The 13,635-nt window shown below is 38.1% G+C and overlaps 1 protein-coding gene across 5 annotated transcripts in view; it reads right to left on the bottom strand.

Moving 5' to 3' along the window:
• ksr2 (kinase suppressor of ras 2) overlaps nucleotides 1-13,635 on the bottom strand; it is a 129,747-nt gene that overhangs the window by 54,758 nt on the left and 61,354 nt on the right. The window lies entirely within an intron of this gene.

Below are 13,635 nucleotides of genomic sequence, written 5' to 3' on the forward strand. Positions count from 1 at the left end.
CACACATACATAGACAAAGTGCATTATTAAGACAACCCAGCTTCCAGAGCATATACATACACAACATACAATGAAAGAAACACTTTCTCAGGCCTATGGGCTGAAAACAGAATCATGTTCCGATCTCTACAAGCGGACACTGCACAGCAAAAGACGCTTCCACAGTGGAACCACAATTCTTCCCAGCTTGGCGCGTCTACAACAGACTGACCGCCAGCTAACAGCAACACCAAAGCCACCTCTCTTTCCCACCCACGGACGGGTAATGTAACAACTGGGCAGAGCACAGAGTAACAGTGTAGATAGCTAACCAAAGGACAGTCTAACTTTTGTACATGTGATGTTACTGATGTGTTTTAATTGAGGTTTTATTGTTGTGATCTTCTCCATGGTTAACGTTGATATTAGTTTATGTTATGCTCCACACAGAAGGAGTCTTTGAATGCTAACTAATTCCTTTTAACTCTGCACCGTTATCCTAAACAGATCATACACATACACCTCTAGTTAAAGACAACCACACCCGGCGGAGAGTAACTTTAAAGTTTCCCCTTCACATGTTCCTTTGTTTCTGACCACATGGGATCATGCTCGTGCACACGACACATACGGAGGCAGAACAAAGAAACATACACACATTCCTTTTGGCGTGCACCCAGACCTACACACACACACATACACACACCCTTTGCTCAGTAGTTTAGTGTATTTAGAGTTAGTTTTCATATTGTGTGTTTTTGCTTTGTTCATCTTTTAAATAAATGCTTGTGTATAATTATGATGGCTTCTTTAATGTTGCACAAGAGTGAGTAATTTACCAACCTCTTCTATGTTGAACTCCAAATCATTCAACCTACTAGCTATCAATGGAGTTCCAAATTGATAGTTTAGTGTATTTTATGAGACTCAATCAATTAATTGGCTATCATTTCTCTTCTTTAAGAAGAGTGGTGCCCCCAAGGACTTTATTCATTAAAGTCATTTATGATTATCTTTGATAATTCTGAAGCCATAATTAATTGTTGGCACCTACACAAGTGGGTGCCCGCTTTTAACTATTGTAAATCCCAACAATCAAAATGTCAAGGTCATTTCTGAACCGCCTGTTTGAATTTTTTGCATGTTTAGATGCAGATATCTCATATGATAAGGCTACTTTTGTGCTACCTGTATTCCATTGTGAGGCACTCTCGCTTCAAAAGGTTTTCACAACAAAAAACATTTGTTTAGTCCATTAGTGCTTGCAATGACTGAGCAGCCCGATACATTTATGCGCCACCTCTTAATACCAGGTGAGAATGGCAGCCTACACAACAATATGGTGGATATGCTTGATGAGATGATTGCGCACTCTAATGATGTGCTGGCTGCCGATAATTCAAAAACAGAAGAGCCATGCTGAAAAATGCTGGCAAAGTCATAGGTCATACTGGAAAGTGCACCCTGCAAGATCATTTTTGTTCTTAGTGTTTTATTTCAATTTCTGCAAAAATCCCACATATTACAGGCCTATTTAGGTTATATTCTCTTACAATTTTGACAAATTTAGAAATGAATAAATGCAGTTTATCCAAACAAAACATGGAACTGGAAGGTATCAATAACATTTTCACCACATTTTCACCACACCAACCAACACCTTTTGAAACATTTCTTGAAATAGTGCATGGGGTGCCCCGTAGCTCACCTGGTGGAGCTCGTACCACAAATCAAGTCTTTACCGCAACGGCCTGGCTTCAAATCCAGCCCGGGCCCTTTGCTGCATGTCATCCTCTCTCCCCTGCCTTTCATGTCTCTCTCTGCTCTGCTATCAAATAAAGTGGAAATGCCCAAAAAATTATCTTTCAAAAAAAGAGTACGCCACTGATTTAACATTGCACTCCTAAAACATTGTTGTACTCACAATGGACAAATGTGAAAGTTCAGTCTGAGATTCTGGTGTGTTATGCTAGTAGCGGCTAATGTAGCCTTGAGCCGCTAGCCGAGCAGAGATGAGGAGCAGGCCACAGAGGTCTGGTAAGTTCACTTCTTTCTAACTACACACCCCAGATTTTTTCCCCAACAATTTATCAATTAAAATAACACTTATTACAATTACAATTTATTTACAATTTCTCAGACTTGACACAGCTCCCCTTGGAGCAAGAAATTGTTTTATACACATTTTCACATACGCAGTGGTACTCCCTAAGACCTGTAAACATACTTTGATGTGTAAAATCGGCACACTTTCCTTTTAAGGAAAGTTGTATGTGTATGTCTCACTGAAGGATAAACAGCTTTTATAAAAACAGAATAACTATGCGCATGCTCTGTGCTATTCATAAGCATAAACACACACTGTCTCATTTCTCATCTTTTGCATCTTTTTGGCTATCACTCCCAATCTCAATTGGAAAGTGTGTTTTAATAGCTCAGTCAATAAATGTGTAGATTTGAATTGACAAAATGAAACCGAAGAGAAGAGAAGAGGAAAGGATAGATAGATAGAGTCAAATGTGTAATAATTCAGTAATTTTCCAAGGACCTTCATACAGAGATATTCATGAGTATTATGTCACTTTTAAGCTGTAAATGAATGTCAGGAAGAGGGGAGTAGAGGGGACCTGAAATATTTGTGTGTGGGTGGGTGGAGGAGTTGAACAATAAATTGGGGAACTGTGAGGATAAAGAGAGAAACACAAGCAAAAAAAAAACAGGCCTAGAAGTTCTTTCCTCAATGTATCAAACTCCTAATGCCTTGAAAATGAAACTGTGGGCCGAGGTGTGCACTGAGATTGATTTCCATGTGAGAGGAAAGAAGAGGTCCACCTCAATTAGGCCAAGAGCAGAAAGAGAGTTGGTTTCAGCTGGAAATCCCACAATATTGCCCAAAGGAATGAACTGTCTATGAATTTTTGTATTCACAGGCTCTTCATTATGTGTTTTTATTTGAAAGTAAACAGAAAAGACATTAAGCTTCATTGCTGAGATGCCAGTGTTCCTCCTAGAACCCTTTTGAAAAGGTGTGGATTGGAGTCTTCAGATGAAAAATGTTTTCAGAGACCAATATCGGCTGGCGGCAGAATTACTCTCACTGGTTGATTTTAACCTCATTGGTTACAGCTAAAGTACCACAGTTTTTCAAGTTTCCAAACTGGCAAATCTGAAGTCCAAAGAGTTCCAATCATAATCTAAAATTGGCAATGATGATGGGTTTTTTTTAACAAGTTTATGATCAGCTTTTGAAGTGCATTGCATTAGATTGTACAGGTGTACCTAATAAAGAGACTTCTAATTGTGTTTATGTACTTTTTGTAATTTGCACTTACTTTCTCTCCCTCTTTTTAACAATGATTGGTGCTGAATTGAAGATGCAGATGCTGTCAGTTCTAATGACAGCATCGACAGCAGATAAGAAAGATAAGAAATCTTTGTATGACACAAATGTTTCATCTGGTGAGGTGCTCAATCAGTCCTATTAATTGATTACGAGGCTGCGAGTCATTGACTGTGCTAATCTCATGGCTCCGGTGCCGTATAGCATTTCCTGGTTCCTGAAACACCCTTCCCCCCTCCTCCTCCAGTCTCTCCAGAGGCTTAGTGTCTTCTCTCCGCACTCCGATGCATCGCTCAATTACACTCAATCAACCTGATAACTCAATACAGAGGGGAAACTGACATCATCTGCTTCTTGTCGGCCTTGTTGGCGACTGGCAGATGATCGGACTTGTCAGCGGCGTGGTCAGCGCTATTTGTCATTGTGTTTGTGTGTTGTTGACATCGCTGTCTGTCTTCCACAACAATCTTTGATGATCCCACCATCCCTCAAAGAACGGGGGAGTGTAGGTTTATGTCAGTAAGTACTCACGAGAACACATGCTCACACACATAACAGTCTAATCTAATCTAATCTAAAAAACCATAATCTTGAGAAATGACAGACTACTTGATTTTGGCTTTCCCTGTAAGAATGGCCTTTGGAGGTTAAGTCAGAGATCAGGTCAGAGCTTATTTATAAGTGAGTGAATAAAATTTTAATTGAGCTATTAATCTGTTTTTGTTGTATTTAGGTGTATTGATGTGGATATCTTTTGGTTTGGTTTGCACTGATGTAGTTTTGGTTTTAAGATTGTATTGTTTAATTTTATGTTATATGTCTTATATCTGTCCTTTCCATCCCTCTAGTAGTATTGGAAATTGCGGAGTCCACCATTCCCATGCTGGATTCAGACTGCCTACCTAACATGAGGGATTCACAGTGCACACAGGTAATCCAGCTCAATTTTATCTCATTGATATCAGCTTCACTATTTACACCGTGTGAGAGCTGAATTAAACTACTACTAATGCAAACAGACTGCCACTGTTTTACATTAAAAGCGTTCCCATGACAAAACACTGGGTGGATTTTATTGTGAAACTATCACAGGAAATGCAATGCGTTACAAAACAAGACAACTGTCAGTTCAGCATTTTTTCATCAGTAAATCATTTTTAATTTTTGCAAGGGAGTAAGGGAGCGAGAAACAATGAAGAGCTGCACGCAATACTTCCAACTTTACTAGGTCTTGCTGTTGTGTAGAAAACTACTAACGGCGTGCTCAGCATGAAATCAGATAGCGAGTGCAATTATTTTAACTTCTTTATTAAAACAATGTGACTTTGCTTGGTTGCAGGGTACAAATACATCAGTTAGTCCACTGTTGTATTTCTGACAAAGTAGCTGCTCAAGGAGTGTTTGCTATAGTATTAAACCTCACTTGCTGGTACCATCCATGGTAACCACAGGTGTTTCCAAATCAACCAGGACTGAAATCTTAAGGATTACATCTTTAACATCTTGGGATCATGTTGGACTGGTGTATTTTGTAGATCCATAAATAAATCTATTCAAATCAAACAATTCTCATTTCCTAAGAATCCAAAAACACCTCAACATCTACACTAACAAGTTCAAACCCATGACCTTGAGAAAAACAGTGTCATGCTCTACCGGTTTATATTTCAATGTTATCTTTGCCATGCCTAAAACCATTAGATATTTTTCTTCCCAGTGTAACAGAAAAACAAAACATGTAAGCATTATATTTTGTTCTTGCCATGATATCTCCTTAGGCATGAGGGAAAAATAAATGCTGAATGGAGGTCATAAACATTTGTTCAAACTTACAATGAGACATGCAGTTGTATAAACATCCAGTCATATATAAAGGCAAAACCATGGAAACTTGTATTGCCAAATCAGCATACCAAGACTAACAAGGGTGTCTAGATTCTACGTGCATGTGTGTGTGTGTGTGTGTGTGTGTGTGTGTGTGTTACCTATTTATAAAACAGTGGACCTCAGCGTCATTACACACTCAGCAACAGGGGCCCACCAAGCCAACAGGGGACATTTTGGAGGTCCCTGTTGGTCATGATTTAAATGATGCTAAAATCATGTCTAAAACCCTCTTAACTTTAGCCAAGAGGGGACCAGCAGGTGTGTGAGTGTGTTAAAGTCCATACTCAGCAGTGCCTCTGCAGGCTGGAACAGGGATTTTAACGACTCACTCACACACATTGTTTTTAACACTCCCCCATAGTGTGAATGGCTTGCAGTCCCAGGCAGTCTTTCAGACTGTTTAGGGGCTATTAAACAGGTTACAGAGTAAAGAAACCAGTCACTTGAAACATGATTGGTTATTATGTTTTTGTAACAAAATATAAAGGGCTACCCAGAAGGCAGGAGAGTAATAAGTATTTTAGAATCTTAAAAAAATAAAAACAACCAGGAAAGAATTAGAAAAACAATTGTCGTCATTAAGATAATTTCTTTTCAGTTTTATTTAATCCCTAAAAAACTATTTGACTACTATCAGACTTTGACTAGACCTTTAAATTTGTTCAGTCCCAAAATACTCACCTGACCAGTATTCAGCACTGGATGTCAATCAATTTTTCATTATACTTGTGTACTCAGTCTACACTTATTGGAATGCATTTTATTTGGTGATTCGCATTACAGAAAGAAAGGTCCACACTCTTATTGTATGGAACGATGGGAGTCCCCTGCTGGCTAGTACATAATGACACAAGTTCTCTCAGATAGCATGGAGCGATAATCACACTTCAGCATGGATGAATAAAAGAAACAAGCAAAATTAATTATACATGTCTCTTGAAACATGATTTGTTATTATGTTTTTGTAATAAAACATAAAGGCTCAACTTTAATGGATTGCCTAACTAGTTTCAAGCTACAGACTATTAAAATGAAGGGCAGTAGTAAGATAATTTTTCATTTTTAATCATTAACATGAGACTTTTACTATACCTTCAAAACTGTTCAGTCCCAAAACACTCCCCTGATGAGTTTTCACAAGCACAGGATTTTAATAAATTTTTCAAAGTAATTGCATCTATATTTATAGGAGTGCATTTTATCTGTTGATTTACATTACAGAAAAAGGTCCACACTTATATGGTATGGAATGACAGGGGTAGAAGAAATAAGCAAAATGAATAATACTTCTGAATAATCCCAACTAAATAATTCAATAATTATTCTTCAAACATGATTTGTTATTATGTTTTTGTAACAAAATATAAATGTTCAGCTTTAGTGGATGGCTTAACCATTTTCAAGTGTGACACTGTATTAAAATGAAGGGCAACCCAGAAAGCAGGGGAGTAATAAGTATTTTAAAATCTAAAAAAAAGGGAAAAATTCCTAAAATTAGGAATAAAATGGTCAGCAGCAAGATTCATTTTCATTTTATAAAAAAACGTATACATTTATTGCCAAATAGAGAAGGCATATTTGAGGGTTTTCAAATGGTGCAGCATCGTAACACTCCTAAACTGAGAGTTTCTCACTCTCTGATCTTACAACTCTCTGAGTGTACAGACAGGCATACATAACATCCACTTGCTCTGTTTTTTATTGCTTATTAGGGGCACACAACTGCCAGGCCTTACAATTCTTTTTCAAGGATGGAGTTTAGTCACCAACATTCTCTGCCTACTTTCCTCCACAGCATTATTTTATGCTGCACTAGTGATGTGTCGGTTGCAAACGAGTTGGCTCTACGAGCGGGCTCTTTTAGCTTAAATATAAATATAAATACACGTCGCCATTTACAGTTAGGGTCTCCATAGTCGCACACAATTTGATGTCAGATGTGGGCGTTTTTTTGTTCATCCAGTATCTGTTGGTCATGTAAGCACAGACACAAAAATTTGAATTACAATCAGTTTAACAGTGCTATGTTAATGTCAAACAATATTATCGTATGTTCATTAGTATATATATAAATGATATGATTAAAACAGATAATTAAAAAATATTTTGCTAATTGGCTTGATGTGATCATCATTTATGAATCTTCCGAGTCTTACTGTATTCTTACTGCCATCAACACTGAATAGTGAAAGTTTTTCACAAGTGTAGAAATATTATTAAACATAGAATTATCTATAGTTAGAACATTCATTCAATTGTTTTAACCAGAAAGTCTGTCCCTGAAAGGAGAAGAAATACAAAAATGCTGAATCTGCATAATACAAGTGTGGACCTTTTTCTGTAATGTGAATCAACAAATAAAATGCATTCATATATAGTTTAAGACTAGAAGTACATTGACTAACTGACTGAAATCCTGTGCTTGTGAAAACTTATCAAGAGAAAGTACATTTTGTTGCTAATACTGCATTCATTGATATTAGTGCATGCAGCCAGGTTACTTCTGAATTGCAGGTACAACATTATTTATTCTCAATTAAAGTGGCCATGATTACTTATTACATATTTCTATCATAGAGAAATGTTTAAATATTGATAACATTAAAGTTAAATTATCCATTTTTGAAAGAAACAAAGACAGTTTTTGCGGTAAACAAACCCTCATTAGGTGAAAGAATGGGTAAACATAGTTCCACTGCAGTTTATGGAGGTCTTTGATAGTTTGATAGTCCCCTCTTGGCAATTTCTTTAAAAGAAATGTAAAAAGCAGATTTGCAGTAATATTATAGGGAAAGACCATTCAAGTAAATTTTGTATTCTATTTTTGTTTTTTCAAAATGACCAGAAACAGAGGTCCACACTTGGTAGTGTAGAGTGATAGTCCACTGTTGGTAATATAGGAATGTATGTGTGTGTGTGTGTGTGTGTGTGACAGATGAGCATGCAGGAGCTGAGAAACCCCAAGGCGCCAGACAACAGTGTCCTACTCCATCTTCTCTGATTGGTCTCAGCCTAATTAAGCCAAGGCCTTCCTTCCCCCTCCTCCATTGGCCGGTCACATGACACACAGCAGGCCATGGGGTTGAGTATACTGTGTGTGTGTGTGTGTGTGTGTGTATTTTTGTGTGGGTTGAAAAGAGAAATGTAACTACACTGAAAGATGAAGGAATATATGTGTCTGTGTGTGGGTTAAACAGAGGGGGGCGGGTGTGTGTATGTGTGCAGAGATAAAGAGACTACTTGAGTCTAGGAGCCTATTTAGAGCCAAATATAGTTTATTTGACGTTAGACTGAGATGCCTCTCCAAGTGATTGACTGAGCGTTAAACATTGCTATTCCCCATGGAGGAGAAATTTTTACTGTGGGTAAAAGCAGAGCGGAGTGTGTGACAATTAAAACAGCACAAGATATATACAACACAAAAAACCCCACCAAATTGTAATTATTCTCATTGTCGGCGCTGTCACCAAGTCATCTCACCCACACCTACTCTTATTATCAGAAACATCAAGGTCCTCCAGCTCAATGGGAAGAGTGTAGCACTTTGGCAGTTTGGATAAAAGCTTCAATCAAATGGTTGAATGCAGTCAAGAGATAATCAATAGCTTAAGATGGGAATACCAAACAAATTCAGCATAAAACAACACTAGAACGCAACATACAGATGAGAAGCCTGGTTAACTAGATAAGAGTCTGACATTATGGTATATACAGTGGACTGTGCAGCGCAGCAGAAGAAGTGAACAGGACTGTAAAAAATGTGTGGGCGTTTGCTGCACAATGTGCTGCATTATAGCACATGAGTGTTATATGAGCAAAATGTTACAGGCTGTTGCTCACCATATTCTCATCGTTTCTCATCCATGTGTTTTAATGAGACTTTCTACAAGGTGAAAGTACACAACTGAAGTATTTATTTGGAGTGGCAGCAAGAAACAAACTAAGAAAAGGGGGGAATAGAAGAGAGGGGAGTTTTTTTTCTATCCGAGTGTGAGAAAAGAAACTCCTCCGATGAACAAAGATGAGACAAAGCCAGGCTGCACAGTTGCTATGGCAACAGCCACACGCCGATCAGCCTTTTTGCAGAATATTGTGCTGTCATCTTTGACGAGCCAGCACACACATACACGTTTACAAATAACCCACATACACACACAAAATCACTGTGATAAACTGACAATAGCAATCAGTGCTGGAAAAATAGCAATTATCTTGGATGAAACAAGTATCTCCACACGGCCTTATACATAGTGGGAGTCTTTTAAGACTGGTGGCTTAAAGTGTGCCAGTGAGACAGAGGGAGGAGGGATGGGAGAACAGATGATGGCTGGAGGCCTTATGGCTCAGTAGTGACTTCCTCAGCTGGAGAATTCAAATGGCTCTGAGCACACAGACTTATAAACTGATCGACCGACAGACAGAGCAGTTTTTGGTGGTGAGGCCAGTATGATGCTACGGAAGGCTTTCAGGTGACGTAACGCACCCTCTGACAGCCGTATCAGAGGTCCATAGCTCTTGGACAACACTGATGACGACCAGCTAATTGTTTTAGTAAATATACAAATTTGCTGTCTCATTAGAACTGGGCTCCTTCGCAACAGCATTCTTATGCCCTCCGTGTGTTGTTTCATCTTGTATCAAATTGAAAAAATAGCAACTTAAAGATCCCAAAAGTAGACTGGAAGGATGCTTCAGCGGTGCTGACAGATGGGAAACTCAAACATGCATGTAGCATTCAATGTATCATGACCAAACACTATTATCTTGTACAGCACACAACCTATTGAAACATGAAAATGAACACATCTGATTAAGCTTTAGTGGCAAGTTGAATGTTATTAACATCTGTTGCTTCGTTACGCTACGCTGCTGGATAGTTGGCTATTAAAACAGTTTGTTTAGATTAGCTGAGGTGTCAATTTACGACTCAAGCTTCTTTAGAGACTAAAGACTAATTAGTTGTTTCTGGTAGCAGAGGTTTGCAAAATTCACAGTAAGATCAGTGGGATCTTTTGCACAAAAACAGCATTTCAATGTAGATGCAGTAGCAGCACAGTGTTCACAAAGACTCCTCTGACTTGTGACACTGTTTCTAACACCTGCCCTACTTTCCTAGGAACCAACATAGTAACTATTGACCAATCCACCAGTTTCCTTGGACAACGCAAAAAAATGTGTTAAAGGTTTCATAATGGAGCTGGTTACCTCCTATACAAGGTACGCACTAATTCCATCAGGACCCAGAGCAGAATTCTTAAGCGTTATTATAATATCATTTATCTCTTTATTATCAGGAGGATCAAAATAGCAAACAGATGGAAAGGAAATTCTTATATAATCAGTTTGACTGTCATTGGTATTAACAATCTTTTTAGAAATGGAAACTCCCACATTCACAAAGAACTCATGAACTTTCAAGCAATATCAAAGGGATTTGTGATGGATGTTTTCCCATACGAAAAACTAGGAGGATATTTTGTGGATTTTCTTTTGTAGTAATTGATTTATAATTTTCCAGCTTTGACATTACTTGCAGAATTCTTGAACTGATCACTGAAAAACTTTTTTTGGCTCTTCTAAGGATATCATTATATTTGTTTTTATATATCTTATAAGTTGGAAGTTTAAGGGTGTAGGACAGCAGTTGATATTAAAATCTCTAAGAATGTAACATGTTTTTCCTTCCTTATTTATTACCACCAGTGTATTGTTCAAACCATCATTAAAGCTATTTGTGTCTGTGTCTGGTGGTCTGTATATACAGCCTACAGTCACATTTTTCTCAGAGTTGTGACAGGAAATTTCAATAAACACAGATTCTATATCAATTTTATCAGAATTGAGGGAAAGATCAAATCTATTCACAAAATGAGTTTATTATGCACGAAAACTGAAACACCACCTCTGATTTTATGTTCCCTTATACGGTGAACCGATTTATATGATGAGATTCCATGTAATTCCTTATTTTCATCAGTAAACAACGTTTCCATTAAAGCAGCTACTAAAAAGTCATGTTCTAAGTGATAAAAAATGCACAAGCTGGTCGTATTTTTTTTTGGTAGGCTGCGATTATTAAGATGCAATAGTGAATAAATGTTTGGCTTTGTGGAAAGTGATTTGATACAGGAATTAAATTGGTTTTCTCTATAGTAGTGACAAGGACCTAGAATAGTGTTTGTTGAAAAGAAGTTCAAAATTTGAATCATGACAAGTTTCTTTTTTATGATTTCAATCAAATGGGTTAAACAACATATCAATGTCTATGTGCTTTGAGTCATAACTGTCCAATGGGTAGGAGGAAAGATCATCATCATCAAGTATATAGAAAGGAAACAGAGCAACACAGTCTTTATAGATTCATGATGCCCATATGCCAGATGTCATTTTAGATACCGCTGTACATTTGATATGAAAACCATTATTGCAAAGCACGCAGTCGATGCATGAATTCAGATATTTTTTGACACTGTGAACATTGGGCATGTTTAGTCATATGGTGTCAGGAGTAAATCGATTGCAGTAACCTGTTCCAACCAGCCGCCCAAGGCTGGACACCTTACAGCGCTACCTCATTTCTTTTTGGCTTGTGTGATGGTGGTAAGTTATGTCACGTCTCTCTCGTGCAGCTTTCATCTCTGGCAAAAGTTCTCTCCACTTCTGACGAACAGTATCAGAGAAATTCTCATTTTATATAGAAGTTCGACCCCTTAAGGATTTTTGCTTTGGTCAGAATAGAAAGTTTGTCCTTATGCCTTAGGAGCATTACTGCAATTGGTCGTTGTTTACTACCCATCGATGAGCATGTTCTATTTCAATATGCCTCTTTGAACTATTTTCATCTTCTTTGTAACAAGGCTCCAAAATTTCTTTTCCGTCTCAGTCCATTATTCATTTGAGGATTCATCAACGACATCTATGATGATGTTGTTTCGTCTTGATTGATTCTCAATATAATCCATTTTGATAGATATATCAAGAGCAGTCTCCTGTAGTGAAGTGAGGTCAGCCTTTAAACAATGAAGATGTTCAGATGTTTGGACCTGTATTTGTTTTACCCCTTCCACCTCATTCTGTGTAAACTGTAGCCTTGTTTTTAAGTCCTGCACTTCTCTTGTCAAACCATCCAGCTGCTTGTTTGACAAGTTCAGAATCATCTGGACAAAGTCTTTGAAGCAATTTTCTTGTTGGCTAATCAAATCTTTGCAGAATGCCTTTTGTTGTTCCAAGAGTTCGTGCACCACCGTAAGTGATACATTGTCTTCATCTGACTGTTTTTTCTGAGGCATCCCCATTCCCTGCTAGTCTAGCTAGATAGCTCTTCCTGGTCTTCCTCAAGTTGAGCTGTTCTTGTTGTCTGGATGGTTGTATTCTGATCCTGGTGTGTTTCTTCTGTCGTAAACAAGGTTTGTTTGCTGCTCTACTGTCCGTTTACTCCATCTTTTTATCTTTCATTCTTCGAAGCATGAGCCGTATGCTGCAGTATGTAGCATCAGCATACGATGCTAGCAGAAAGTTGACTTTGTTGTCTTTTGGTTATTGGTTCACACTGCCCAATTACAAGTGAACAAGAGATTATGAGTATGTGGTGTAGTGCATGTCTATGCTTGGTTCTCCAAACATGAGTCAACATGTCAACATCCATCTCCCCATATCTATAAAACTATGAAACAATGGCTGAATGATAACCTTTCTCATAAAACTGTACATCTTTACTGAAATACTGAATCGACGCTAACCTCAACTATTATTCTCAGGTAATCTCTTTTTCCTCTGTTCCTCTTTCCCCTGTTTTAAATTTAGCTGTTATTTGTAGCCATTATTTAGTTGCCAGTTCTTAAAGGGACCTCCATTGTGGTGCCACACTTGGTTGCTAGGAGATCTGTGATGCAACTGCAAAGCATCTATGTGAGGTTAGGGTGAGTGGGTGACATCATTAAAACACATCAGGTTTTGCATCAGGTGTGTGTGTTGGTCAAGTCCCAGGGCCGGTACTGGACCTCCAAGTGGATACGAGGCATCATCACAAGTTGGGGCGTCTGTCTGCTCCAACTGTGTGAGCTCAAACAGCCTGAGGCACTAGAAGTAAGTTGTCTGTGGAAAATGTCCTTCTATGGCCACCCTAACTTTTCACATTGGACAAACAATGTCCAGCATTTCAACACCTGGAGCAAGAGCAAAAACACTGAAAACCTAATATTTATTATTCAAGTTGACCATGAGGGTAAACAACAAAAAATCAATAGGACACTACTTGCTTGCAAAAAGTGAAATTATTTTTTAAAACTTATGTTACATCAACATGAGCAGACACAGCACAAGAAAATGAGCATGAGAGTGGCTATACCAGTGCAATAGCCCATCTATCTCCATGTATTGGCATGGCCACTTAAATGTTCATTGTCTGCAGACTTTTGTTTATGTATGTT

This window comes from Siniperca chuatsi, linkage group LG5, assembly GCF_020085105.1.
Source record: "Siniperca chuatsi isolate FFG_IHB_CAS linkage group LG5, ASM2008510v1, whole genome shotgun sequence".
Classification (NCBI taxonomy): domain Eukaryota; kingdom Metazoa; phylum Chordata; class Actinopteri; order Centrarchiformes; family Sinipercidae; genus Siniperca; species Siniperca chuatsi.